Below are 25,940 nucleotides of genomic sequence, written 5' to 3' on the forward strand. Positions count from 1 at the left end.
TCACCTTCCCTATGTGGGTTCAGATCATTGTCCCTTCTTGTTAGAAATGACTGAACCACAAACTTCTAAATTAAATACTTTAAATTCCTCAATTGTTGGGTTGATAATCCCACTTTTCTTGATACTGTGCAATCTTGTTGGGAGAGAAATGTAGTTGGCGACCCAATGTGGTGCTTCCACCAAAAAATGAAAAGACTTGCATCCACTCTCAGTCAATGGTCAAGAAGGGAGTTTGGAGATATTTTTGCTCAAGTAAAGGACTATGAAGAAAAAGTCAAAAAAGCTGAGGAGGAACTGATTTTGGACAATTGCCAAGAGAACAGATCCAAACTTCATAGACTGAATGCTGAGTACATCAAGTTTTTTAAAATGGAACAATCGATTCTCAAACAAAAGACTCAGCTTCATTGGTTCAAAGAAGGGGATGCCAATACAAGGTATTTTCATGCTCTTATCAGAGGAAGAAGAAGGAAATTGTGCATCCACAAAATTCAGGATGAAAATGGAGACTGGATCCAAGGTGACAAAGAAATTGCAAAGGCTGCATGTGAACACTTCCAGAAAATCTTCACAGGTGAACAGTGCACAATAAAGGAAAACTACCTCAGATGTATTCCCAAAATGATTTCTGATGAACAAAATGAGGCTTTGAAGGCAATCCCTGAAACAGAAGAGCTCAAATTTGTTGTCTTCTCCATGAACCCCAACTCTGCAGCAGGTCCAGATGGTATGAGTGGGCAATTTTTTCAATCCTGTTGGGAAATCATAAAGGCTGATCTATTTGCAGTTGTGCAGTCCTTCTTTTGTGGTCAATCCATGCCAAAGTACTTCTCTCATGCCTGTTTGGTCTTACTCCCAAAAGTGGACCATCCTAATAAATTCTCTGAATTCAAACCAATAAGCCTTAGCAATTTTACCAACAAGATCATCTCAAAGCTCATTTGCCTCAGGCTAACTTCCTCTCTTCCTAATCTCATTTCCACAAACCAGTCTGGATTTGTTAAAGGTAGGAGCATCACTGAGAACATCATGCTTGCCCAAGAGGTAATCCATGGGATTAAAAAACCAAGCCCTGGAGGCAATGTAGTAATCAAGTTGGACATGGCCAAGGCCTATGATAGGGTGTCTTGGTCCTTCACATGCTTGGTTCTTAGGAAAATGGGGTTTGGAGAAACCATCATAGATATGATTTGGAGAACAATGGCCAATAATTGGTATTCAGTCATAGTAAATGGAGTCAGGCATGGGTTTTTTCACTCCACAAGGGGATTAAAGCAGGGAGACCCCCTTGCTCCTGCACTTTTCATCTTGGGGGCTAAGGTCTTGTCTAGAATGTTGAACAAGTTATACCATAACCACTCCTTCCATGGTTTCCACATGGCACAAAATGGCCCTAAAATTAATCACCTCAGCTTTGCAGATGATGTGATAATTTTCTCATCTGGAAAGAAGAAGTCTCTACAACTGATTATGAGAACCCTTTCCAAATATGAAAAAGTGTCTGGGCAATTGATTAATAAAACCAAGAGTCACTTCATGATATCCCCCTGTGCTTCTTCTTTTATTGCTGCTAGAGTCACGAAGGTGACTGGTTTTAATCAACAAGCATCCCCTATCACCTACCTGGGGTGCCCCCTTCATGTTGGGAGGCAAAGAATCATTTTTTTCTCTGATTTGGTATCTAAAGTTGCGAGTAGAATTAGGGGGTGGCACTCCAAAATTTTAAGCCATGGGGGGAGGGCTGTTCTGGTGAGATTTGTCCTACAATCACTCCCCATTCACCTCCTCTCAGCTATTTCACCTCCCAAAACAACCATGAAACAAATTCAAAGCCTGGTAGCTGCTTTTTTCTGGGGCTGGAAAGCAGAGAAGAGGAAGTACCATTGGGCATCATGGGAATCCCTAAAGGGCTAATCCTATTAGCAAAAAATGGGATACTGGGCAGTCACTTGTTTGGAAACACATGATGAGGAATAAGCATGTTGCAGAACAACAGATCCTATGGCTTCTTAATTCTGGTAGCTGCTGTTTTTGGTGGGATGATTGGCTTAATGTTGGGCCTCTCTCAAACTACAGAACCATTCATAATAGGGCCAATAACTTTAAGGTTGCTGATTTCTTAATTAATGGGCAATGGAATGAGGAGTTAATCACCCAAATTGCACCTCCTCAGTACATACAGCAGATTCTGAACACTCAGTTCAGTTTTAAACCTGAGGTTGCAGACAGAGCAGTTTGGAAATTGAATACCAATGGGGAGTTTTCTTGCTCATCAGCTTGGCACTTAGTAAGAGAACACAAACCTAGAACCATGATCAACTCCTACACTTGGCACAAACACATCCCTTTTAAAAGCTCCTTCCTCATCTGGAGGGCCTTAAGGGGAAAACTACCTACCAATGACAAATTAACCTCCTTTGGGAAGGAACCATCTGACTACTCTTGCCGTTATACACCTGGGCCTGATACTATTGATCATATTTTAGTATCAGGGCACTTTGCCAATCATGTTTGGCATTTCTTCTCTGGTTTTTTGGGAATCAAGCACACACCCTTGCCACTAAACAACCTCCTCATGAGATGGTGGATGATGAAACACAAAAATGAGGCCCATAAGTTAGTTCTTCAATCCACACCTATTTTTATTTGCTGGAACTTGTGGAAAAACAGATGTGCAAGCAAGTATGGTGGCAAAACTTCCAATATGGCTAGGGTCAAATTTGGAGTCTTCAGAGATACTAGCAACTTGTTGATGTGTTATTTCCCCTATATTGATTGGCCTTCTAACTGGAAGGACCTGACTATCATGGTTGAGTCCTACACTCAACATATCAAAATTACCATGTCTGTTGGGCTGCACCTGCATTTGGATGGGTTAAGCTCAACACAGATGGGAGTGCACTTGGCAATCCTGGCAACATAGGGGCTGGAGGCATCATCAGGAATCATGCTGGTGATGTTCTGGCAGCATATTCAATACCATTAGATGAAGGAACTAACAACCTTGCAGAACTAGAAGCAGCTCAAAGGGGTTTGTACTGGTGCATACAGCAAGGTTTACAATAAATTATCCTAGAAGTGGACTCTCAACTCTTGCTCAGATGGATTAAACAAGAAGCCAAGCCACCTTGGAACTTGATTCAGCCTCTACTGAAACTTCTCAACACAATTGCCCAGGTCCCAAATTTCAGATGTTGCCATGTGTTTAGAGAGGCAAATGCAGTTGCAGATGCACTCTCTAAGCACAGTCATAGCCTCCAGGACCCTCAGTTCTACTACAACCTGCAGCAGCTGCCCGATGCTCCTAAAATCCATTTCAACCTTGATAAAATTGGCATGCCCAGCTTTAGAAGAAGAATGACAAAAAGGATCATGAAACCTCCTTGAGCTGCCTGCTTCTCTTCACTTGGACTGAGCAGTTCCAAGGCAATTCTGCAGATTCCTCTGCATTTCTTGATTTCTTGATAAACTTTCTTCACTTTGGCTATCTCCTGCTTGGTTATAGCCTTAGTGAAGAGGGTTCTCTCTTGTATTATAAGGCATCCTCTTGCATTGAGGAAGAGTCTCCCTTGCTTATTTACCTAGACTCATTATGTAATTAGGAGGAGTCCTCCTTTCTAGGTTGCATAATAGGCTAGTTTCCTTTCTAATCAAGGGAATAAGTTTGGTGTCCTTGGTAGGAATACCAACTTATGTACCATCATGGGTTTTGAGGTAAGGTTTATGTCCCCCTCGTTTTTGTACTACATTTTGCTATATATGATAAGGCCTGGGGGTGTTGCTAAGCCCCTGACCGCAACGAGGAGTGTTCTCTCCATGGGTTAGGTCATTAATTAAAAAAAAAAAAACCTAAACCCTGAACCCCGAACCCCGAACCCGAACCCGGGTGTGCACCAGGAAAGGAAAACAGAGAAAAAAAAAAAACAAACAAACACAAGGTACTCAGAGCTGCTGTTTCCAGGGATTGATATTAGGTGCTGAACATTGTGCAATCTAGCACAATTATTTGGTGGAGGAAGGCATTTGCAGCCTGTTTGGTTGCTGGCATTGCAGCCTGGCTGGCAGCTAAGTACAGCAGCAGCATTAGCAAAATTGCTGATTTAGTTCAGCAGTTTAACAGGCAAGAAAAAACCTGCCCCAATAGTGTACAGCAGTTCAGCTATTCCCATTCAGAGAAGCAAATTCAGTCACCAACTCATGTTGCCTGCATTTTTTATGATCAGCACCAGCTGCCTGACTCTATCAAAGTTTGTAGTGCACAGGAGGTGATATGAGGAAGCAACAAGAGAGGAAGGCTAGAGTGTTTGCTTTACTACTCCTGTGAGGTGGAATAAGCCATCAGTAGGATCAATGCAGCCCTATGCTCACACTGCTGGCATCCTAGATACTGCAGTTGTGAAGGCAGCAGTAGGTGGTCTGCAAGGAAACAACAAAAAGTAGCAGCAGGAAAATTGATATTAACACAGAGATCACACAAGCATGGCAGATTTTTCTCATCATGAACTTGGCCAAGAATATATGGGTTGTTTGAACTCAAAGGTGGAAACCTGGTGTAAAGATGAAGTTTGCAGTGGGTGGTGCAGCAACTCAAAGCAGCCAGTAGCAGCAGCAAAATTGCAGGTGCAGTCATGAGCTTCACAATTGCAGGCACCTGGAGAACAACTTGGTGCAGCTATATGCTGTTGTACTTGTTTGTTGAACCAAGGCTGCAAATCATTACTGCAATCATGGAAAGGAAACAATTAGGCTTCAGACACCAGGAAAACAGCACAAACCTGATTGCTGTGCTGAGAAATATGGTGCAACAAGACTAGTGTAGCATGGACAACAACAAGCTGGTTGTAAAATCAGAGTATCTTGTTTGTGCAACATTGTGCTGAATGCTGGTGTGAACCAAAAAAAAATGCAGATATGAAGTTATATGAAGTGTTCTAGAGTGAAAAATGAAGTGTTCTAGAGTTCAATGGCCTTCTACTTGATCAAGACTGTGGACAGTTGTGTTAAAGCTTCATAAGATGGCCATGCCAAGCTTTAGGTTTGGTTTCACAGCCTCCATCAGATGCCAAGGAACATCAGAGGACATTACAAATTGGACAAGATAACAATGCCAAGCTTCAGGAGGAGGAAGACCAAGAAGATTCAGAAGCCTCCTTGAGACTCAGTTGCCATGCATTTGGTCCTTGCAACCAAATGGAATCTGCAGCAGTACTATTGTCATATATGGTCCTCTTCACTTAGGCTTTTTCCTACTTGGTTGTAGCTTTAGTGAAGATTTCCTAGTTTCTTGTAATGGAGAGGAGACACAAGGGTGGTCAGTTGGAGAGAAAGGGATCACTGCCATCATGTTCAAGGAGAGAACATGATGGTACTTTATTTTCACACTGGTTTCTGTTTTGCAGGTACACTGGCAAGGAGAGTGCAAACTTAGCAGGAGCTCACAACAAAGGAGGACACAAAGCTGGAAGGGACCAAAAAAAAAATTGCAGCAACTGCAGGAAATCAGAAATGTTGAAGCAAATTGCTGCTGGTTCAGCAGTTAGAAAAAGCAATTCTACTTGCTTGGAATTTGCAGATACTAACAGTTGTGTTGATATACACAGATATAGTTCAGCATGGACAAATGGCAGCTTGCAGCAACTGCAGGAAATCAGATATGTTGAAGCAAATTGCTGTTGTTTTCAACTTTAAAAAAAAAAAAAAAGCAATTCTACTTGTTTTGAATTTTGGACAGTAGAAAATGCTTGATGCAGCAGTTACACAAGGTTTGGGATAGCAGCATTTTTGGGATAACACAGTGCTGGGATCTCAAATATCACAGTTGGTAATTAGAACAACAGATATTTCAGATTGATATACACAGATATACCAGTGATATACATGGTATACGACGCTATTTTGGGATTACTTGAACTACAAAATTGCACTCTTGATCTATTTATTGCTTTTTTCACAGTGGGTGGTATTAGCACCCCGGGATGCTCATCCTACTGAGGAATTATCAATATTTGGAGAATGTAGTGTTTTTAGGCAAGGCCCTGATATACACAAATACATTGCTGATATGCGCGGATATACATCTGATATCTATGGAGAATTGGCCAACTAGTGCATCAACGGATCAAACTTGCGAAACATTTTGGTTAACAAGGGAAGCTCAAGTTTTAGGTATACAACAGATATACATGGAAGATTGGCCAACTTGTGCATCAAGGGATCAAATCTGGACATATGTTGGTTGACATGAGGAGGAAAAACATTTCACATATGCATAGTAAATGGGATTAACAACTCATTTACTCAAGTTTTAGTTTTTTTATCATATTCTTAATTATCAACTTGCAGTGCCAACTTAAGTCATCATATACGACTTGGGTTGGTCTTTAGCTTAATTCTTGCAGTTTTATTAGCAATTTTTGGCACTATTTGTAAAGACTCTTTATTTTGTGTTTTTGAAAATTTATAAAATCAACACTAGGCTCACAAGCCTAGGCCTTGCCAAAAAAAAAAAACCCGAACCCGAGCCCCGAACCACGAACCCCGAACCCCGGAACCCCCAACCCCCAACCCTAAACCCTAAACCCTGAAACCCTAAAACCCTGAACCCTAAACCCTAAACCCTGAAACCCTAAACCCTTAACCCTAAAACCCTGAACCCTGAACCCTAAATCCTGAACCCTGAACCCTGAGACCTAAACCCTGAAACCTGAAACTTAAACCCTGAACCCTAAAAACTAAAATTGAAACTTAAACCCTGAACCCTGAAAATTAAAACTGAAACTTAAACCCTGAACCCTAAACCTTGAAAACCTGAACCCTGAACTCTAAAGTTCTGGTTTGTTTTCTCTGGTGCAATGCTGGTTTTCAAGAAATATGGCATAGGAACAAAAGTGGTGGAAATCCAATCATTCAGGATTGAGTTGGCTCAGGATAATGCCAACTCATGATGATGTTTCACAGATTGGACATGACTAGGTGTACTTTGAAAAATCCTGGGGCAATTCAGATGTATTGATCAAATACACTAGGAGACTAAGCAGTCATGCTGAGGTGTAAATTAGCTTGGTGCTAGATAGTGTGGAGGGAAGTTTTTAGGCAATTTGCAACTCATAATAGATGGAAAAACAAAGACATCAGTAAGCTTGGTGGCTCAGACCTGGTGTTTTCAGTGACAGTGCACCATTATGCTCAAGTCTTTGTATCACTGATCCAATGCATGGTAAATGAAATGGTGCAAATATGGCTTCAAGGGAGCTCATAAGGACAGTTGGGGACAAGCTGGTTTGGAGCAAGGAAGGCCAACAAGGAACATAAAGCAGCAGCATGGATATTTGTATGCAGCAATTTATGAAAAAACGTAGTAACACAGTGATGGGATGCAGCTGGGAGTGAGACTTAAGGCAAGAAGACTGCAAGATACACAAGGTATTGGAATAAAGGAACAGATGCACCAAGAGAAGAAGGCAATATATGTTGCAGTGACACAAGAATATGGTTCTGCTGAACATGCAGCTCATGCCTATGAACAACAGATAATACAGTTAGGAAGCATCATGAGAAAGTGCACAGATACTGATGCTTCTTTGGTGGATAATGACAACTGGTGATAAAAGCATTATAAATTCAAAGAAGGTTGGAAGTGTTTGTTGGTTTGCAGCAAGGAATAAACACCAGAAAGCATGGAGAAACAAGGATTTTTTGAATTAACTTGGAGACAGAAGGGTGCTAAGGTGAAGAGGAATAGTATAGAGGGAAGTTGTTGGCAAGTTGGAAAACATCAGCAAACTTAGTGGCTCAGACCTGGTGTTTCCAGTGATAATGAACCAAACTTGGTGGCTCAGACCTGGTGTTTCCAGTGATAATGAACCATCATGCTCAAGTCCATTTGGAGGAAAGCATGGTGGTATTTTACTCTAACAATGTGCTCTATTTTGCAGGTTTAGCATGGACAACTCAAGGTGGCCAGGAAAGCTAAAATATAACTACATCACTGATCCTTACAGAAATGAGGAAATGATGTGGTGTAGTTTTAATTCATTCATGAAGCTGGTTGCTGAATGATGTGCAACTGCAGGGAATCAGTTATGGAAAAGAGCAACAATTTTCTTGGTTGCTAGTGTAGTGCTGGTGGAAAACAGCATTGCTATGTGCAGCACCTGATGTAGCATGGACAACAAAAGGTAGCCAGGAAAGCTAAATATAAATGTATCACTGATCCTTACAAATGACGAAATGATGTGGTGTAATTTGATTCATTCATGAAGCTGGTTGCTAAGCATCAGCGCAGCTTGTTTGTGCAGCACTGCTGGGGCACAACATTGCTATTTACAACAGCCCAGAAAAAGCAATATATTGCAACTTGATACTTGGTTCTGCTCAGTGGTATCACAAGATGAACTGCATCACTGGAGCAAAAAGCAACAAAGGCTGCAAGGGCTATTTGTAGCAACTGCAAAGAATCAATACAGCTTGAAGATTGTGCAATACTGCTGGGGCAAAATGCTGCTATTTACAGCAGCTAGAAAAAGCAATGCAATATACTACAGTTGGGAAGTATTTTACGAGAAGAGTTACTACAACATGTTATTTACTGTACATCTACAAGTTGTAGTTTGTATATGAACAACAGATATTTCAGATTGATATACACAGATATACCAGTGGTATACATGGTATACGGTGCTATTTTAGGACTGCTTGAACTACAAAGTTGCACTCATGATCTATTTATTGTTTTTTTCTCAGTGGGTGTATTAGCACCCCGAGATGCTCATCTTACTGAGGAATTATCAATATTTGGAGAATGTAGTGTCCCTAGGCAAGGTCCGAATGATTAGGCTGTAACTAATATCACTAGTGCACTCATGGTAAGGAAAGCTACAGTGTGTACAAAGAGATCTCCCATTGGTTTTCTTCAAAGGAAACTGCAGCCAGTAGCAGTAGCAAAGTTGTTGGTTTTGGTTAATTCAGCAATTTAGCAGGCAAGACTACAAGCAGCACCTCTGGTCAAGATTCATTTCAGTTTTCACTGTTACTTCTACTTCTTTTAATTGATTTTTTAGCAATTTGTAGTATCAAGTTAAGACAAGCTATAAGTCTTAATTTGGTCATTAGTTTAATTTGCTCTTATTATTAGCCTTTGACTACATTTGTAAAGAACTGCTGGATTTGCTTTGAGAAAAAATTTTAAAATCAGCCCTAGGCACCAAAATGCCTAGTGGACTTTATTTTAAAAAAAAAAAAAAAAAAGAACTAAACCCTGAGCACTGAGCACATACACGAGCTCCTTGACTTACAAAAGATTCTATCTCAAGAAATTCCCAAATATCTCAAGCTAGTGACATGTAAAAATAAATAATGAAAACTAGAAACGGGATATACAGTCTTGAGATCACTTACAGAACACCTTTCTCTCATCATTCCCATCTTTTGAAATCCACTATTTCCTCAATATTCACTTTCACCAGTGGAGTACTATAGATCATTTCTCTGTGATTTGCTGATGTTAAACCAACTTCAGCTCTGAGGGTCAACATTCAACAACTAAAAATGAAAAATAAGTCTATGTAACTAGTTTAGTAATACAAAAATTTATAATATGGACATATGAAATTTACAAAAGTCCATATAATCCTCAAGAAAAGTTGGTTATGCGAATATTCCTGCTCTTAACGTCTATCGAAAACAGCCTCCCTACCTGCACAAGGTAGGGTTAAGGTCCGCGTACACACTACATTCCCCCAACCCTACCTGTGAGATTACACCGAGTTTGTTGTTGTTGATTCCTGCTCTTAACCATGGCCGACTGTAATAGAAACTATATTGATTTACCCCTAAACACGTAAACAAAGATTCCCTTTCAGTAAGTTGACATTTGACAAATAAGAAGTTCCACTGGAAACATGTTAATGCTAATCACTAGTACAAATTATAATTTAGGAATATCATTAAAAGCTTCAAAATCTACCGTCTCAAGGTAGGGGTAAAGTTGTGTAAACACCACCCTCCCTAAACCCCACTTATAGGATTATACTGGGTATGTTGTTGTCGTTTGTTTAAAAGCTCCAAAATAGAACATTTTGACAATTTTCCCCCAGAAAATAGGAGAAGCAACATTGGAAAGAAGATAATTTAGCAGGGAAATATAGAGAGAGAATGAAAGATAGGTGAAGAAGCATTGTTCTGAAACACATCAAGGAATCTAGTTTTGCATGTCGTTCAGAATCATATTGGAATGACAGTGAGCTGTTCTATAGCTATTCCTTCAATAGGAAGGCTCTCTCAAAGGAACTGGTATCAGAAGAGCACTCCCACTTCCGAGGTTAGAATATTTGTAAAACTAAATATTTAGATAACTTGAACCAAACACGTTATTGCCTTTAGAAACACCCAAACAGGACAGTGAATTGAGCTAAAACACAAAGTATTGGCACTGGACATTTAGATAACTTGAAGCAAACACTTTTGTAGGGTGAGACCCTTTTGACCATACTCTTGTAACATCTCCCAAGAATATTCTTCAATAACATGTTTTGAGCAGTTGGGACTCAAAAACAAATTAAAAGAACCTGGATATTTAAAGGAAAGCCTCATTATGAATTATATTAAAGCATGAACCAATATAGCAGAAGCTACAAATAGAGAAGGATTTGTTTCAGGATTATTTTAGCAACTTCCCATAAGCTAAATTTGAAAGCCTTAACAAATTGAGCTTGGTCCTGAAGTTAAAAATCTTCACAACTATTCTTTCATTCATTTGGAGTAGTAGATTCATTAAAAATAAAAAAGGAACTTTTAGAAAGAAACCTGAAATTGAAGGAGTAGAAAAGCATGTGAAGACACAAAGGGATAAGTGCTTGAAAGGACCATGAAAACATATCATCTAACATGTGTTCTTATCACTTGTCGTGCAAAGCACAGGCCAAGAACACTGCGAATGCATTTCCCACTACCTTCGTCCTTTTATATTTTGTATTCCATGTGGTTAATTCAATGGAAACATATAGAGATTCAACAGTTGATGGGCTTAAACTAGAATTCAACAGATTGAACTCCTGCAACAAGATGCCTAGTCGATGTTAATGCTACACCAGCACATGTGTGAAACAAACTGTTCATTGCACAAAACTTTAGTAAACCATACACGCAGGCACATCACGTCTCATTCAAGCATACGCTTCTTCTCATTCAAGCAAACCATACTTGTGTGCACATCACGTCACCCTTTACTATCCCATTTAGCAAGAGAGAAAATAGAGAAAAGCAAGGTATGAACTTATCAACTAATTTGTATAATCCACTTCTACATAATGAATTTACAAATGGAAGACTTGAGAATACCTTTCATCACTTATTGCTGAAACAGAAAGAGAAATCATTATTTTCCCTCCTGGATGTTACATGACATAAGTATTAAGTCAAGTCCAATTTAAATTAATGTCAATGTATTTGTAAAATGCATTTAGTAGTCTAGAAATAAAAGAATCTTCACACGGCTAGTGTATATAACGTAAATCCTTAACAATAAACCACCAACAAAAATCAGAATTGAGATAGTGTTAAAGCAAAAGAGAGTTCAGTTAAAGCAATCAAATGACCAATTGAGATAGTGTTGAAAGCAAAAGGACATACCTAAAGAAGCAATTAAAGTATTCCCATCATCCTTAACGGTGACAACCGCTGAAGATTCTTCTACGCCAAAAAATTTGCAAAATATCATTCAACACATAAACCCTTCTCCTGTGTATCAAGAAAAAAGTCTAAGAAAAGCTTTTTCTCAAGCTTTCTTGCCCACTCAAGTGTGTTGTAATCACCACAAGAACCCCTCCAGCAGCAGATACTTAGGATTCAATAATTGTCACTTCCACCGTGCTATCCTTGAAGTGAGATCACATTAATAGATTCACTTATGCTCTGAAACGAGACAAAAACCACAACTTATTAGCATCCCTTTTGTAAAAAAGGAAGTAAGATATATTAAGCCAGAATCCATTTGTTATACCTCAAACATCAATTCTACTAATTAACTGAAAACAGAAACATAGTGAATCTATTAATGTCTTGCAATTTTAATTCCACTAAGTTTAAAAAATGAAATCCAAGGTCTAAAAGCTTCTATTGCCTTCTTTACAAGAGGTTTCTTATCCTTAATAAACTTCTATTGCCTTCTTATTTTTTCTATTCGGGGTAACTAATGAACATCTAATTTCTTCTTTTTAGGGGAATAAACATCTCATATGCTGTCCCAGTCGTCTTAAAACTTGTCAAAAAGCTTTCTTTGCATTTTGTTCCAGGTGATTTCGTAGAGCATCTTGCACTCTCACATATAACATAAAAGTTGTATGTTTCCACGTTAATAAACAGACACATCATCAGCTCAAATAGATCAATTAGAGAGTTGCCCTCTGAAATTTAGTTAGCATGTAAAAGTAACCTAAAGTGCCGTGAAAATGGCAATGGGAATAGGCTATCTATTTAGTTCGTACATATCGCGCATGAAAGTAGAAAAGGTGACGAGCTGAAACTTACAGAGCAACATTGAGGAATACAGCAAAACTAGTGCTTCTCAGCAGAACAGCATTGACTTCCCTTTATATGGGTAAAACAAAGACAAGAAGCCGGCCACAGAAAATGCATCAAGAAAGACAGGAGACAAAAATCCCAAGGCAACAGTTGGATCATAGCGATATTTACAAATAACAACCCTCTTTCCTGGTATTGCAGTTCCATCACACTCAGAAAATCCAAAATGACAGAGGAGAAATAACAGAACATACATGAGACATATTTAGCAAATGTCTTGTCATCTACTTCAAAAGAATTGTTAAATATCATCATGTTTCTAATGAAATTTAGAAGGTAAAGCGGTTATATGCTTCCACGTTTCGCTCTTTGCAGTCTATAAAGACTTGGAAGTGTTATATTACTCAGAAAAATATTGTAACTTCCTGACAGACCACAAATAGGGAAAGTGAAAGAAAAAGTTTCATACTACTATATACTAGTTCCCTTTTAGAAATATATGGACAATAAACCTCCGAGAACATGTCATGGAGCTCTGCGTCATATATTGGCCTGAAGGATAATATCAAGCAGATATCATTATTTTATAGAGGAAAGAAAGAAAGAAAGAAAGATGTTTGCAAGGAAAAAGATGGGTAGAGAATGAACCATGGATGCTGTACATTGTCTATGCTTAGTCTTGTCGAGTGTGTTTTTGAAAGAGCTGAGCCTCTAGTCTCTAGGATCTAGTAATGAGTTGTCTATTGTCTTTTCAGTTTTGCACGCCATTGTTAAAAAAATTTAAACACAGCTAAGAATTTAAACAAGTTTTGATTAAATTAAAAAAATTGGCTTGCAAAACAAAAACAAAAACTTTACCAAATAAATTAATAATTCTACTATCTAAATATTTTAAATTAAAAGAAATTTGTAACTCAGTATGAAATTTAATATAAAATATTGTTTATTGTATTTTTGAAGTTACTAATTTCACAAGATATAAGTAATAAATACCTTTTAACTTGCTTCATAGTTAAAATATTTACACTAATTTAGAAATTAACAGACTCATTTGTTCCTAGATTTTTTTAGTTTTTATTTATAACGATTGAATGTAAAACAACGTTTAACGTTTAAACATATTTATTTGGCTGTTATGTGCAAAATTATCCAAGAAATTAACTTTTCCATTTCTTTATGTTATAAAAAGATTAAACAAAAAAGAAGTTAAATTTAAAATCTCAAAGCACTAATTTAAAATTAAAAAGCGCTAATACAGTATACTAGATATTAGCATGTTGTCAGCACTTTATACAAGATTACTAAGGGAGTGAAATCTTTTAATGATGGATGTGTATATTCACGTAATATTTTTTGTCATAATTGGCGAATTGAGTTTCAAAATATTTGGTCAAATATCATTGGTAATTATAATTTTACAAAGAAGCTTACTGTTATAAAGATGTCGGTTGTTGTTATAGGTAAAAAGATGTTGTAGAAAGGTAAAATATAGGGGAAAGGGTCAAAAATATCCCTCTACTTTGGAAAAAGGGCTAAACATATCCTCCATTACGAATTTGGATCAAAAATACCCTTCCCGCCACTAAAGTTTTCAAATATACTCCTCTCTTAAAGGAAATTCTCAAATCTCCCAAAATAACCCAAGTTCATTTTTAAACTCGCTTCATTATTTAACCTGACCCAACTAAATAATAACTCATACTATCCCCTGAAACCCTAAACCCTAAATCCCAAAGAAATGAAATCAGGTTATTATTTAGTTAACCCGTGTTAAATAATGGAACGGGTTTGAAAAATAAAATCGTGTTATTTTGGGGATTTCCGTTAAGAGGGTATATTTGAAAACTTTAATTGTGGGAGGGGTATTTTTGATCCAAATTCATAACCGGGGATATTTTTAGCCCTTTTCCCAAAGTAGAGGGATATTTTTGACCCTTTTCCCTAAAATATAACACTACAAATCGATGCAGGATCTTTTTTGGCTATTACAGTGAAGTGTTGTTATATAGAGGTCTGAATGTATCTGTCTATCTATTATCTATTAAGATTGTATGTATTTATCTAGTATATATTATATCTAGGGAAAGAGTAAAAAATGTCCCTCTACTTTGGGAAAAGGGCTAAAAATATCCTTCATTACAAATTTGAGTAAAAAATACCCCTCCTGTCATTAAAATTTTCAAATATACCCCTATCTTAACGAAAATTCCCAAAATAATCCGAATTTATTTTTAAACCCACTTCATTTAAACCCGACCCAACTAACTTGTTCCCGGGTCATGCCCCTCTACTTTGGGAAAAGGGCTAAAAATATCCTCAATTACAAATTTTGGTCAAAAATACCCCTCCCGTCATTAAAGTTTTCAAATATACCCCTATTTTAACGGAAATTCCCAAAATAATCCGATTTTATTTTTAAACTCGCTTCATTTAAACCCGACCCAACTACATAAAAAACCCATATGCGACCAGCTTGTTCCCGAGTCCTACATCTGGAGCCACTAGGCACTGGAGCGGGTAACCCATATGGGTTTTTTATTTAGTTGGGTTTGGTTAAATGGGCAGTTTTAAAAGTGAAATCGGGTTATTTTGGGAATTTCAGTTAAGACAGGGGTATATTTAAAAAAATTAATGACGGGAGAGGTATTTTTAACCCAAATTTGTAATGGACGATATTTTTAGCCCTTTTCCCAAAGTAGAGGGGTATTTTTGACCCTTTTCCCTTATATCTATCTATTTCACATCACATACTATATTATAGATGGGAAACCCCCAAGTGAAAAATTGAAAGACCAAAATAGTCATCAAAAGTTCAACGACATTTTGCCCTTCAATCAAGCATTACTTTAAAAACATTTAAGTGCAAAAATGTAATGTGCAAACATAATAAATAAATAAAATTAATATCAAGACCTAAAACAAAAAGAAAAATATGAAGAAACTAAAAAGTGGGAGACATATAATCATCAAAAGCTGAACGACATGTTGCCCTTCGATCAAACATAAATTTTAAAAACAATTAAGTTGAAAAATGTAATATACATTCTATAAACATAATAAATAAATAAATAAATAAATAAATAAATAAATAAATAAAATTAATATCAAGACTAAAAAAAAGTACAATATAAAGAAACTAAAAAGTGGGAGCCGTATAATGGAAAGGCAAACTTGAAACCCCTAAACCCTCTCTCTTCTCTCTTCTCTCTTCTCTCTTCTCTCTTCTCTCTCAGGTCGATGGAGACCTAGCCTTCCATGGCTGCTTCGGCCTCTCCCCAGCCTCTGGGAGAGAATATTACTAACACTACACCTCAAACTACCTACGCTGCCAAGCTACATCCCAAAAAATATGCACAAAATATACCAAAAACCAAGCTTAAACCTATTGAGTATTTACATGGTGAACCTACTATTCAATTTACGTTGAAGGAAGTGGAGCAATTCACTATTGAGGAAGGCTTGCATCAAGCCATAATCATGAAATTCTCATTCGGGCATCCCAATATTCATGCACTTCGAGACATTATTCCTAAACAATTAGGTGCACATGGAAACTGTGTGATAGGGTGGCTTGCACATAGGCATATCTTGGTAAGGTTTGATTTATATGAAGACTATGTTATGGTTGTCTCTAGGATGATTAGCTCGTTACATAGTAATGGTGAAGATTATATGTATCGAATTTTCCCGTGGACTAGGAGTTTTAAACCCAATGAAGAAACACCTATGGCATTCGTATGGATTTCACTGCCAAATTTGCCACCAAATTTGTTTGCTCGTGCCTCATTATTATCTATTGCATCAGCAGTTGGGAGACCAATTGCAATCGACAAGGAAACGAATGAAAGATCTCGTCCAAGCACTGGAAGGGTAAAAGTTGAACTGGACCTACTCGATAATTTACCTAATCGTGTTAGGGTGCATTATTTGGACGAAGAAACTGGGAAAGTTGTTGAAGAATTTCAGAATATTGTGTATGACAATCTGCATTCATATTGTAAGTTTTGTCATCACCAAGGGCATGAAGAAAATAGCTGCAGATTGATTTTGAAAAAGAGAGGTTTTCAACAAGGTGATATTGAGCAGTTGCATGGGGACAAATTTGAAGGTGATTTACGTCAATTATTGAATGTAAAAAAGAATAAAGATGTTGATGGTTGTGGAAAAAAACCTAGGAAGGCTCATGGTGCAAATGGTATAGAAGACAAGGTTGTGGAAAATATAGATGACCAGGTGCGAGAACAACTGTTGGAAATGCAATTAACTCTACTAGTAGCACAAGGTGATAATGCTAATAGCAAAAGGCAAAAACAGATGGCTTTACAAACAACAGAAACTGCAGAAAAAGATGCAGACAAACATGTTGCTGCAGTAATCTCTAATGTTGTGCAAACTAAAAACAAGTTTGCAGCACTAGAGGAGGGTGAAGATGAGGCATCAGTGGTGGAAATTGCTAATGATGCTACTGGTAGGCAGCTGGTTGTAGCAGATTCTGATGCTCATGTGGAAAAGGTAGAGGTTTCAGGGAGACAATTGGTGAAAGTTCATGTAGGTACGATTGGTACAAATACTGCTGGAAATACTCAACAACTGTTGGTTAATGCACCAGTTCATTCAAGTGCACAAAAGGTAGCAGATGGCTCAGTATTGCCAGAGAATTCTGATAAGCAACTGAGTGCAGCACCAGAGGCTCAAAAGAATGCAGAAACTGGTGTTAATGTTGCTATTTTTGCTGGAAGGCAAAAACACTCACCTGGTAAGACTAAGCAGTGGGTTGAAGCCTCGTTTCCAAGTCCAAAGATGCAGAAGGTCACTATGAATAAGGCTTGCCATGAGGTTCCTTCCACTACTTTTAATTGTTTTAGTGGTGAGAAGAATTTGTGGAGTGATCAGATTGAAGAAAATGTGGAAAAAGGTGAGATTGCAGGTGTGGTAAATATGGAGACATAATTTGCTATAACACCTGCAGTTCAAGTAGTGAATGATGTTGCTAAGAATGGATTGGAGAAGCAGTTGGTTGTTGCAGTCGTTGGTGATGGTAAGCTTGTGAAGGTTGCAGAAAGTCTGACTGCTTTACAACTGGTTGTAGATTCAGTTCATGTAGCTGATAAGGCTGGTGAGAAGCAACTTAATGTTAATGCCAAAGCTTACACTCCAATAAACACCACGAAGCCATCTATGAAAGATATTACTGCTGTTGTATTGCATATTAATCAATGCCAAGTAGTGCAGAAGCTTGTTACTTCGAACCAAGCTTGCTTAGAAGTTCCTTCAAATACTACTAACACTGATAGGGATAGGCAGCTACGTAGTAATCAAGAAGAAGAGAATGGTGAGGAGGATGAATTTCCATGTGGTACTGAATCTGCCAAGGAAATATCTGAGGAGTCTAGCACATCCTCACAAGAGATCCATGCTATTTTTGACAAACCTGCAGCTAACTTGGGGATACCAAATGAGCCTCAGCTAGTTGATGGAAATATAGAGTTAACTGCAGGTCATACTATTGAGAAACAAGGCTATGTGGCTTTATCAGGAATTTTGCAGAATCAGGGACTTGCTGGTCTTGTTAATGAAGTGAACACCCTTGTGTCTCTATCTAATGGTGCTGAATTTTATGGTAAGGACCAAAACAATATAAAAGGAGATGGTGCTGAGGAGGAAACACATGCAGGCAGTCCAGAAATTGACCAATCTGCTGCAGAACCTGCAAAACAAGTTGATAGTAGTTGTGTCAACAAGCAGCAGCCAAGTAAAGCAAATGGCCAGAAATCAATTCAGCTACAAACTGTAGGTATTCATTATGTGCAGGATTCAAGGTCCAATTTGCAAGCAACCAAAACAGTAGTAGCAACAGGTAGTACATCTGCAGCTGTTACAAGTACTGCGTATGCAGTAGCACAACAAGGTATGCTTGCAAATCCTTATAGTAATTTGCAAGTGGCAATACCATCTAGTGAAGGTCCTAGGTTTGACATGGATGAGGAGTCGATTGCACAAAACTTCCACAATGCCGCAAGGGATGGGGATTTGTCTCCTAGACAGGTGGAAAGTGTAAAAAGACACAAAACTCATGCAAGGAAGGGCAGTTGGGATGGGAAAATGAATGAAGAATTTGTCCCAAGGCAGATACCAATGAGACAAGCAAAAAAGAATGTGGCAGTTCCTGCCACTTCAACAAAATCCACAAGATCCAAGAAGAAATGATAAAGTTGCAGGAATTTTTAGAAAGGCATGAAGAACAAGACAAGGTGGAAAATTCAATGAATATAGAAGATTTTACAAGTTCAGAGATTAAGGATTCTGTCTTTATTCTTGTATTATTTTCTCATTATTTTAGCATTATCATGTGCAATATCATCATAGAGTATGTTATAAACTCTGTGATGATCATAGCTTATTTGGTCGTTTCGAGTTCATTTTTTCTCCATTCCTGTTAGTTTTAGAGGTTCTTTCCTCGTAGGATTAGTAAGATAAGGCCTAGTCCCCCTTACTTGTACTCTCCATTTGGGGTATTTTTACTTTCTAGAAATTAATGAAACTAGCCCTAGGCCCAAAAGCCTAGTGGACTTTGCTAAAAAAAAAAAAGAAAAAAAAAGGCAAACTTATTGACTTCCCTGCGGTCCTTAGGACTCGTATGGCTATTGACAGGTAATTTTTGACCTCTAATAAGTTTATCTAATTACCCGAGATTCTTGGATCCCAAAACGGAGTGAAATATGTATTTTTATAAATCAAAATGATTTTACAAAATTATTTTGATAATATTTTGTCATTTCATACGGCAAAATAACTTCAAATATATATTGTAAGTCATTTAAAAAATGATTTACATATTTTATTATTAATATTAACGTATTTCTCAGGACAAATTAGAAGATAACTTGAAACAATTATTCAATTAATTGCTTAAATTATCAAAAGGACAAATTGTCAAATATTTTTACTCCATTTAATTTAAAGAAATTCAATTAATTAAATGAATAATCATTTTACCTCTCAATTTCAAAATTGCATAATCATAGTTTGCATTTACAATTTAAAACTAACCATAATTAATTAGATGCTTAATTGTGGTTATATTTGAAAACTGCTTATGGTTATAATTGAAATAGCCAATTTCATGATTTAAGACAATTAAGGCTATATTTGCAATTTAAGTTCTTTTATACGGCTGGCCGTATTTTAAATTAATTCATTAGTCAATTAGTTATATTGTGGTCATATTTGGAAGGTTTAGTTAATGGACACTGTTTAATTTTGGCTATTTGGTGAAAGCGGCACATTTTGTCCCTCCTTATGCGCACGTGTATACACGGGTATACACGAATATACATGTATACCCCTGTATACCATGTATATAGGTCGAATTTGGGCCCTTTCCCTTCCCCTTAAAATCAGGACCGAGTCCAGCCCAACACGGCTAGACCCGACCCAATTCGTGTCAACACAACAACTTTTACGTCTCACATAACCAAACAATCCCTAATCCCTCTCCATTTGTTGAATAGGAGGGTTTTATTCGAAACCCTAGTCGCTACCCCTACCCCCTTCTTCTATCTCATCGTCATCAGCCAAAAATGACAAAACCACAGCGTATAATCGCTTTATCCAGTCTATGCTCAACAATTTCGGGTAAAGCAATTAATGTTTTACCCTTTCTCGGTCAATACACCACCAAACAAGGTATACCTTTGCATTTTTCTTTACTTTTCTGCAAATTAACGGTCAAACGAGTACAATTTCTTAATTGTTTTTGTCTTACTTTCAATTTGAATACCCGAATTTCATTGGTTGTAGTTGTTTTGAGGGGGAAACCAAGAGGATTTTCCCCCGAAATTTGATTATCACACATCGAAATTTAAGGCAAGGGTTTCAAATTTAGGAATCTATATAAAGAACCCCACCCTTCACTAACAGACAAACCCAGAATATCGATTATTCGCAACAAAAAACTCGAACTTTTGATTTATGAGGTGACCAACTTGAATTGGACACCTTGAGTATTTTCCCTAAATTTCGACCATTAGTTTAATATTTTCTTTTCATCTTTGTGGCTAAGTTGGGGTATTTGAGGAGCAAGGAACGCCCAATTCCATTCTCGACAAGGCTGCACTTGAAAAAGGTAATTCTTCTTCCTTTTGGTCCTTTTTTTTAGTTATTTTAGTTAATTAGTCATCTGTGTTTAATTATGAAGTTTATTTATTTGGCTTATTTGTTGTTTGATTAGTCTAAGCATGCTTTGTTTAGCATTGAGTGTTCAGGTGCTTTAGTTCAGTAATCATACATGATTAGTTAGTTGCTAATATGTTTAGTTTGGTTGTTAGCATGTTTTAGGAAAATTAGGTTCATGAGAAGGTTTTTTCACTTTGCTTTGTTAGTTTAATGTTAACTGTGTCTATTATGTGTGCGTTTTAGTTTGTTTATCTTAGTCTCTTATTGGATGATAGTAGTTCAGTTTATTTATGTCCAGACCTAGTTATTGTTTAGACGGGTATATGTAGTGATTAATTATTAGGCCAAACCCATCGACAAACACCCGTGGTCGTCCACTTCTTTCACTTGAGCACCTAAAGTGGCCCTTGTTCCATTTAGACACTTCAGGTGGGTCATTCCTATTCCACTTAGATACTTTTTGCACCGTTATCGGAGCAAAACCAACACCAGTCGTCTCTTACGTGGATTAAGTGGCCAATTAAATTGTGCCAGCTCATTTAAATTATGCCAACTCATTTAAATTGGTGCAAAAAATGTCTAAGTGGAATAGGAATGACTCACCTGAAGTGTTTAAATGGAACAAGAGTCACTTTAGGTGCTCAAGTGAAAGAAGTGAACGACCACAGATGTTTGTCGATGGGTCACGCCTAATTATTAATGTGCATAGCTTTGAATGGGCATGAATGTTTGTTGTTGTTTGGGTACTGCTGCTAATCTAATCCCATTGTTAACATGACTAAGAATTGTTTCAACACTTGGTCTGTTTAAATGCCTGTATGATTTAGTGTTGTTGGTTCATTAGTAGATCTAATTTAAGCCATATTCAATGCATGAATTCAGTCCAATCACCTACGACATACATATGCTAGGATCAAACAAAAATGGCAGAAAATGTTTAGAATAGGCATTTGGCCCTGATTTGAACTACTTTGATAGATACAGGCTAATGCTTTGTGATTGACTCCACATGCCTTTCCTATAGTCTCTGGATGAACCCTCTGTATTTGTCTTCACTAACCTAAGCTTAATATGAAATAGGGAGATCTGTCCAGCCTTATAAATGACTTTGTGTTTGTCAGTATAGGTCTGTATGCTCGTTTATGTCTGTATATGTCCAAAAATACACTTGTATTGATTTAAAACCCTCTAGGATATTTTTCTCTATATTTGTTTGGGTTACCTTTACATACCTCATGTCTCATATTGACGCTCTATGTCAAATAGTCATGTCTTGTGTATCTTGTGTTATCAGCTTTTACCCTCAAGCCTGAAATGTGAATATGGCCTGAGTCTCTGTTTGATTGGTCATCTGTTGGTTCATTAATATAGTTAGATACCCACCCATGTTTGACTATGTCTAACTGTATGTTATGAATATGCCACGTTTTATACAGGTTTTTATACAAGTCTAAGAATATCGAAATCAGTCCAACACTTCCAAAACGGTCCATATCAGTCCGAATCCTTGAAATTTTTAAAATGTCAATTTCAGTCACAAGGTTTCATAAATTGAGCAGATTTGGTCCTTTGAAGTCCAAACGGTCCGTTTTCCCATTTTATATCATACTCAGGTTAATTAGCCTATAAAAATTGTTTTGGGCAACTCTAATGAGCGGTTTAATCATATGGGTTCCAATATGAAATTTAAAATGCATGTAATGATAACATAAAGCATGAATTGCAAAGTTTAAGGCGGTTGGTCCTACCAAGCCCAACAGAAAAATGTTTATCAAAATTCTAAGTCCATTCCAAATCCCGCTCCAACTGCTTTGCTCGTCCATGATTCGTGTTTGACTCGATCTATACACATTGGTGGGCCTCGTGGAAACCCACCAATGGGTTTTGGGAGGTATGAAATGCAAAGGGTATGTTTAACATTAGTATACATCCACAAATTAAGCTAAGTACAAAAATAAAGAGGTATAACAATTATTACAAAGAAAAAAATGAATTACAATTAATTGGGCCTAGCCCACTTAATGATCCACGACGTCTAATAATCAAAATGGCCTAGATGTGGAATAGGCCCAAGAATAATAGCAGTGACAAGTCAAGTATGGAAACGCAAGTGACAGACCCACACAATAAGCCCAGGCCCTTCTCTTCTAAAAGGCTTTTCTAAGTGTTAAGAAGTGGTGTTCATAATATGCTACTGGTATACTCCCCGTTTTTCTCAAATTTTTCTAAGTGTCAAAAGGTGATATATAGGATATACCACTACTATACTGCTCATTTTTCTCAGATTTTTTTTCTAAGCTTCAAGAATATGGTATGCCTGATATACCATTGATATACCATCGAAAAGCAAAACTCCTTAAAAGGCATGCTCTTCAGATATACCAGATATATGGCTGTTTTATATTCTATTAGCCCTTAGACTACCATACTCAAGCTAAAAAAAAACTTCAAAGCCTTTAGGAAAGATTCTGCCCCTCTTCTAAAACCAAATTCTTAACTTTAGTCAAAGCTAACAAGAAGAACTCCACAACATACAACCCCACTGCCAAATCTTGACACACATGAAGCAAGGAGGCCACATAAAAGATTCAACTAGCCCCCAAAAGCAAAGAAAATCAAGTAGCCTTTAGGTAGTAAGAAGGTTTTGAAAATGCAAGGCTTCTCATATATCATAATTTAGCAAACAACAATGGCATGGTCATAGCAGATTTCGAAGGAGAACGAAAATGACAGATGAGTGGCAACAACAAATAAAGTGACAAAGAAGGACAAGGCAGGCACAAGGTTAAGAGTGAAGCAGCAAAAGACAAGACAAGACCTCAATCATCCTACTCCAACTACTAGTTTCAAATTTCTTTTGAGGAAATCAAGGATTAATAGGGTAATTAAGGACCTAGCTAGGAGTTTTCATTTTTTAAACCAAGAAGAAAGCTAAACCAAATACTTGGAAAACCACCTTGAAAACCATTTACCACTTACAAAGGCAAATTTAAAGCCCAAAGTCAATTTTATGCCTATTTTACTTGAACAAGTTCAGATTTTAAACAGATTTAGAGTGCAGATTACCAATACTTCCTAAGTCCCTATTATCCTAATTCATACTCAATCATTGAGTCACACTGATCCAACCAGTCCCCATATCATCTCAGCATATAAGCAGTCCCATAGGAAACATTATAGAACTTAAAATGACTACCTTGACTTAGTTAATTTTATAGAATCCAACACAGGAATCCAAACTCAAAGATGAGGTCAAATAAGGTCTTAATCAAGGAATAAGGGATGCTCAGAACAGAATCAGCAGGTTTTCAAAAAGAAAGGAAAAGAGAGCATGAAGTCATCCTAGGTGTAGTCATCATATTGCATAGCTTTGGGTCATAAGCAGGCAAACAGGGGTGGAAGTCATATATATAAGCCTCAAGATCTTACCAACAATCCATTCAGTCATATACAAACAAGCAGTTACCATCTCTGTTCCCTTAAAGCAGTTTTAAATTCATCCTAGCATTGCATTAGATGTCACAATATTTCACAAAATTAGGCAGTTTAGACATGACTAATACTTAGTAGCTTAGGGTGATTCAACAATGAAACTATGGACATGTTGCAGTATCTTCTAAACAGACAGCAAGAATGATGCATAAAAATGGTCTAGTGTTCAAAAAGAGTAACCAAGAGAGGTTCATGTTGCTTCTCCTAAGTCATAAAATGATGTATTCAGAAACAGGATATGCCAACAAGGTGTAAAGAACAGAAGTGTTCAAGGTCTAGCATCAGATTTGGAGAAAAAGGACAGAAAATGTCTAAGTCACTACTGTTCCTGATTTCAAACCTCTTCCCCCCCCCCCCCCCCCCCCCTTTTTTTTTTTAAAGAAATAAACTCTGAGTTTCCTTGTATAACTAACTCCTAATGATGTGACAGTCAATGGGTTATTCAAGATCCACTCAATCAAAAAATAGATTCATAAAGCTTTCTTCACAGCAAACCAAACATCAAGACAAAGCTAAAAGGGACTAGTCATAATAAGCTCAATAAAGAAGACAAATCATGCTAAGATCACAAAACACACACAACAAAACCCAAAGACCTTGGCCTAGGCCATTGATTTTCAAATTTGGACAAAAGACAAGTTCCCTTATCCCTTTGTCATTTAATCCATATACTGCCCTAAAGATAATGAGTAAATACACACACAAAGCCAAGAAGGATCCAGAATTGTTCCAAACAAACATTACAAAATTATAAATCCATTAAATTCCTGAATTTCTAAAGAAGAAACAGATTCTTAGTTTTTTAGAGGATTCTAGTTTCACTTAACAGCTTCAGAGTCTGCAAAGAATAATTTAAGAGGTCCATTTTATACTCTCCTAAGACTAAACAGGTTTTAGAGATGACAAAATGTAAACCCATACAACCCATTGATCACATAAACCAATGAATCCCTTTATTACAGCTTTAAAGGTCACTTAGTCAAGGAAAAGAAGAGGAGGAAAGTCTGAAGTTAAGGTTTAAAAAAAATCACATGATGCTATGGTTTTCTGATCTTTAAAAAAAACTATTTCTTTACAAGTTTTGAGAAGTTTTAGCCTTTACAGAATAGGAGAGGTAAAGTCAGTTGTTACATCTTGGGAATTTCGAGTTGCTATGCTGTGAATAGATTAACGCAAGCTTAAGGTAAACACGAAGTCCGTATGAAGTTAAGGAGAGCATTTTATAGCTTTAAGTGTGTACTATGATATTTTGAAGTCACATTAATCAGTGGAACTAAGTTCGTCGAAGGAAGTGAAATGCAAGTTGTGTTTGGGAAGGTTTTGCATCAATAGAGCTAATGTTTTTTTAGAAATGTCTTGAGAAAGAGATATGGGGCTCCTTAGATGGTTAATGAAATGTTACATAAGTGCCAAGAAGGTTCCACAAGGATTGGAAGTCAAACGAATCGACGAGAGAAAGTTTCAAAAAAATGGGGATTCTACGGCCACTTATACTGTATAATTTTATACGGCCCGTACGATTGATCGTATAAACCATTCCAGAGAGGGGTTATCCCTGGTGGGATTATATGACAACTTATACGGACCGTATAAAATTATACGGACCGTATAAATGGCCGTATAATCGGGTCGGGTCAATTTTTTCTCTGTTTATATATAGATGACCCTTGTTCTTATTTTTCATTTCCCATATTTTCCCCAAGTCTTGAAAGCTCTAGAACCTTCCCCCTATCATATTAACCTAAACCCAAGAG

General features: G+C 37.3%; 1 long non-coding RNA gene across 1 annotated transcript; it reads right to left on the reverse strand.

Moving 5' to 3' along the window:
- Window positions 1-7,680: 7,680 nt before the first annotated feature.
- Window positions 7,681-13,201, reverse strand: LOC132617741 (uncharacterized). The gene is made up of 3 exons (XR_009573817.1): window positions 12,526-13,201; window positions 9,397-11,910; window positions 7,681-8,446 (listed from the first exon to the last, which is right to left on the reverse strand). It is a non-coding gene; the product is annotated as an uncharacterized LOC132617741 (long non-coding RNA).
- Between the last annotated feature and the right edge of the window lie 12,739 nt (window positions 13,202-25,940).

Source organism: Lycium barbarum, chromosome 11 (assembly GCF_019175385.1).
Source record: "Lycium barbarum isolate Lr01 chromosome 11, ASM1917538v2, whole genome shotgun sequence".
In the NCBI taxonomy this organism is placed as follows: Eukaryota; Viridiplantae; Streptophyta; class Magnoliopsida; order Solanales; family Solanaceae; genus Lycium; species Lycium barbarum.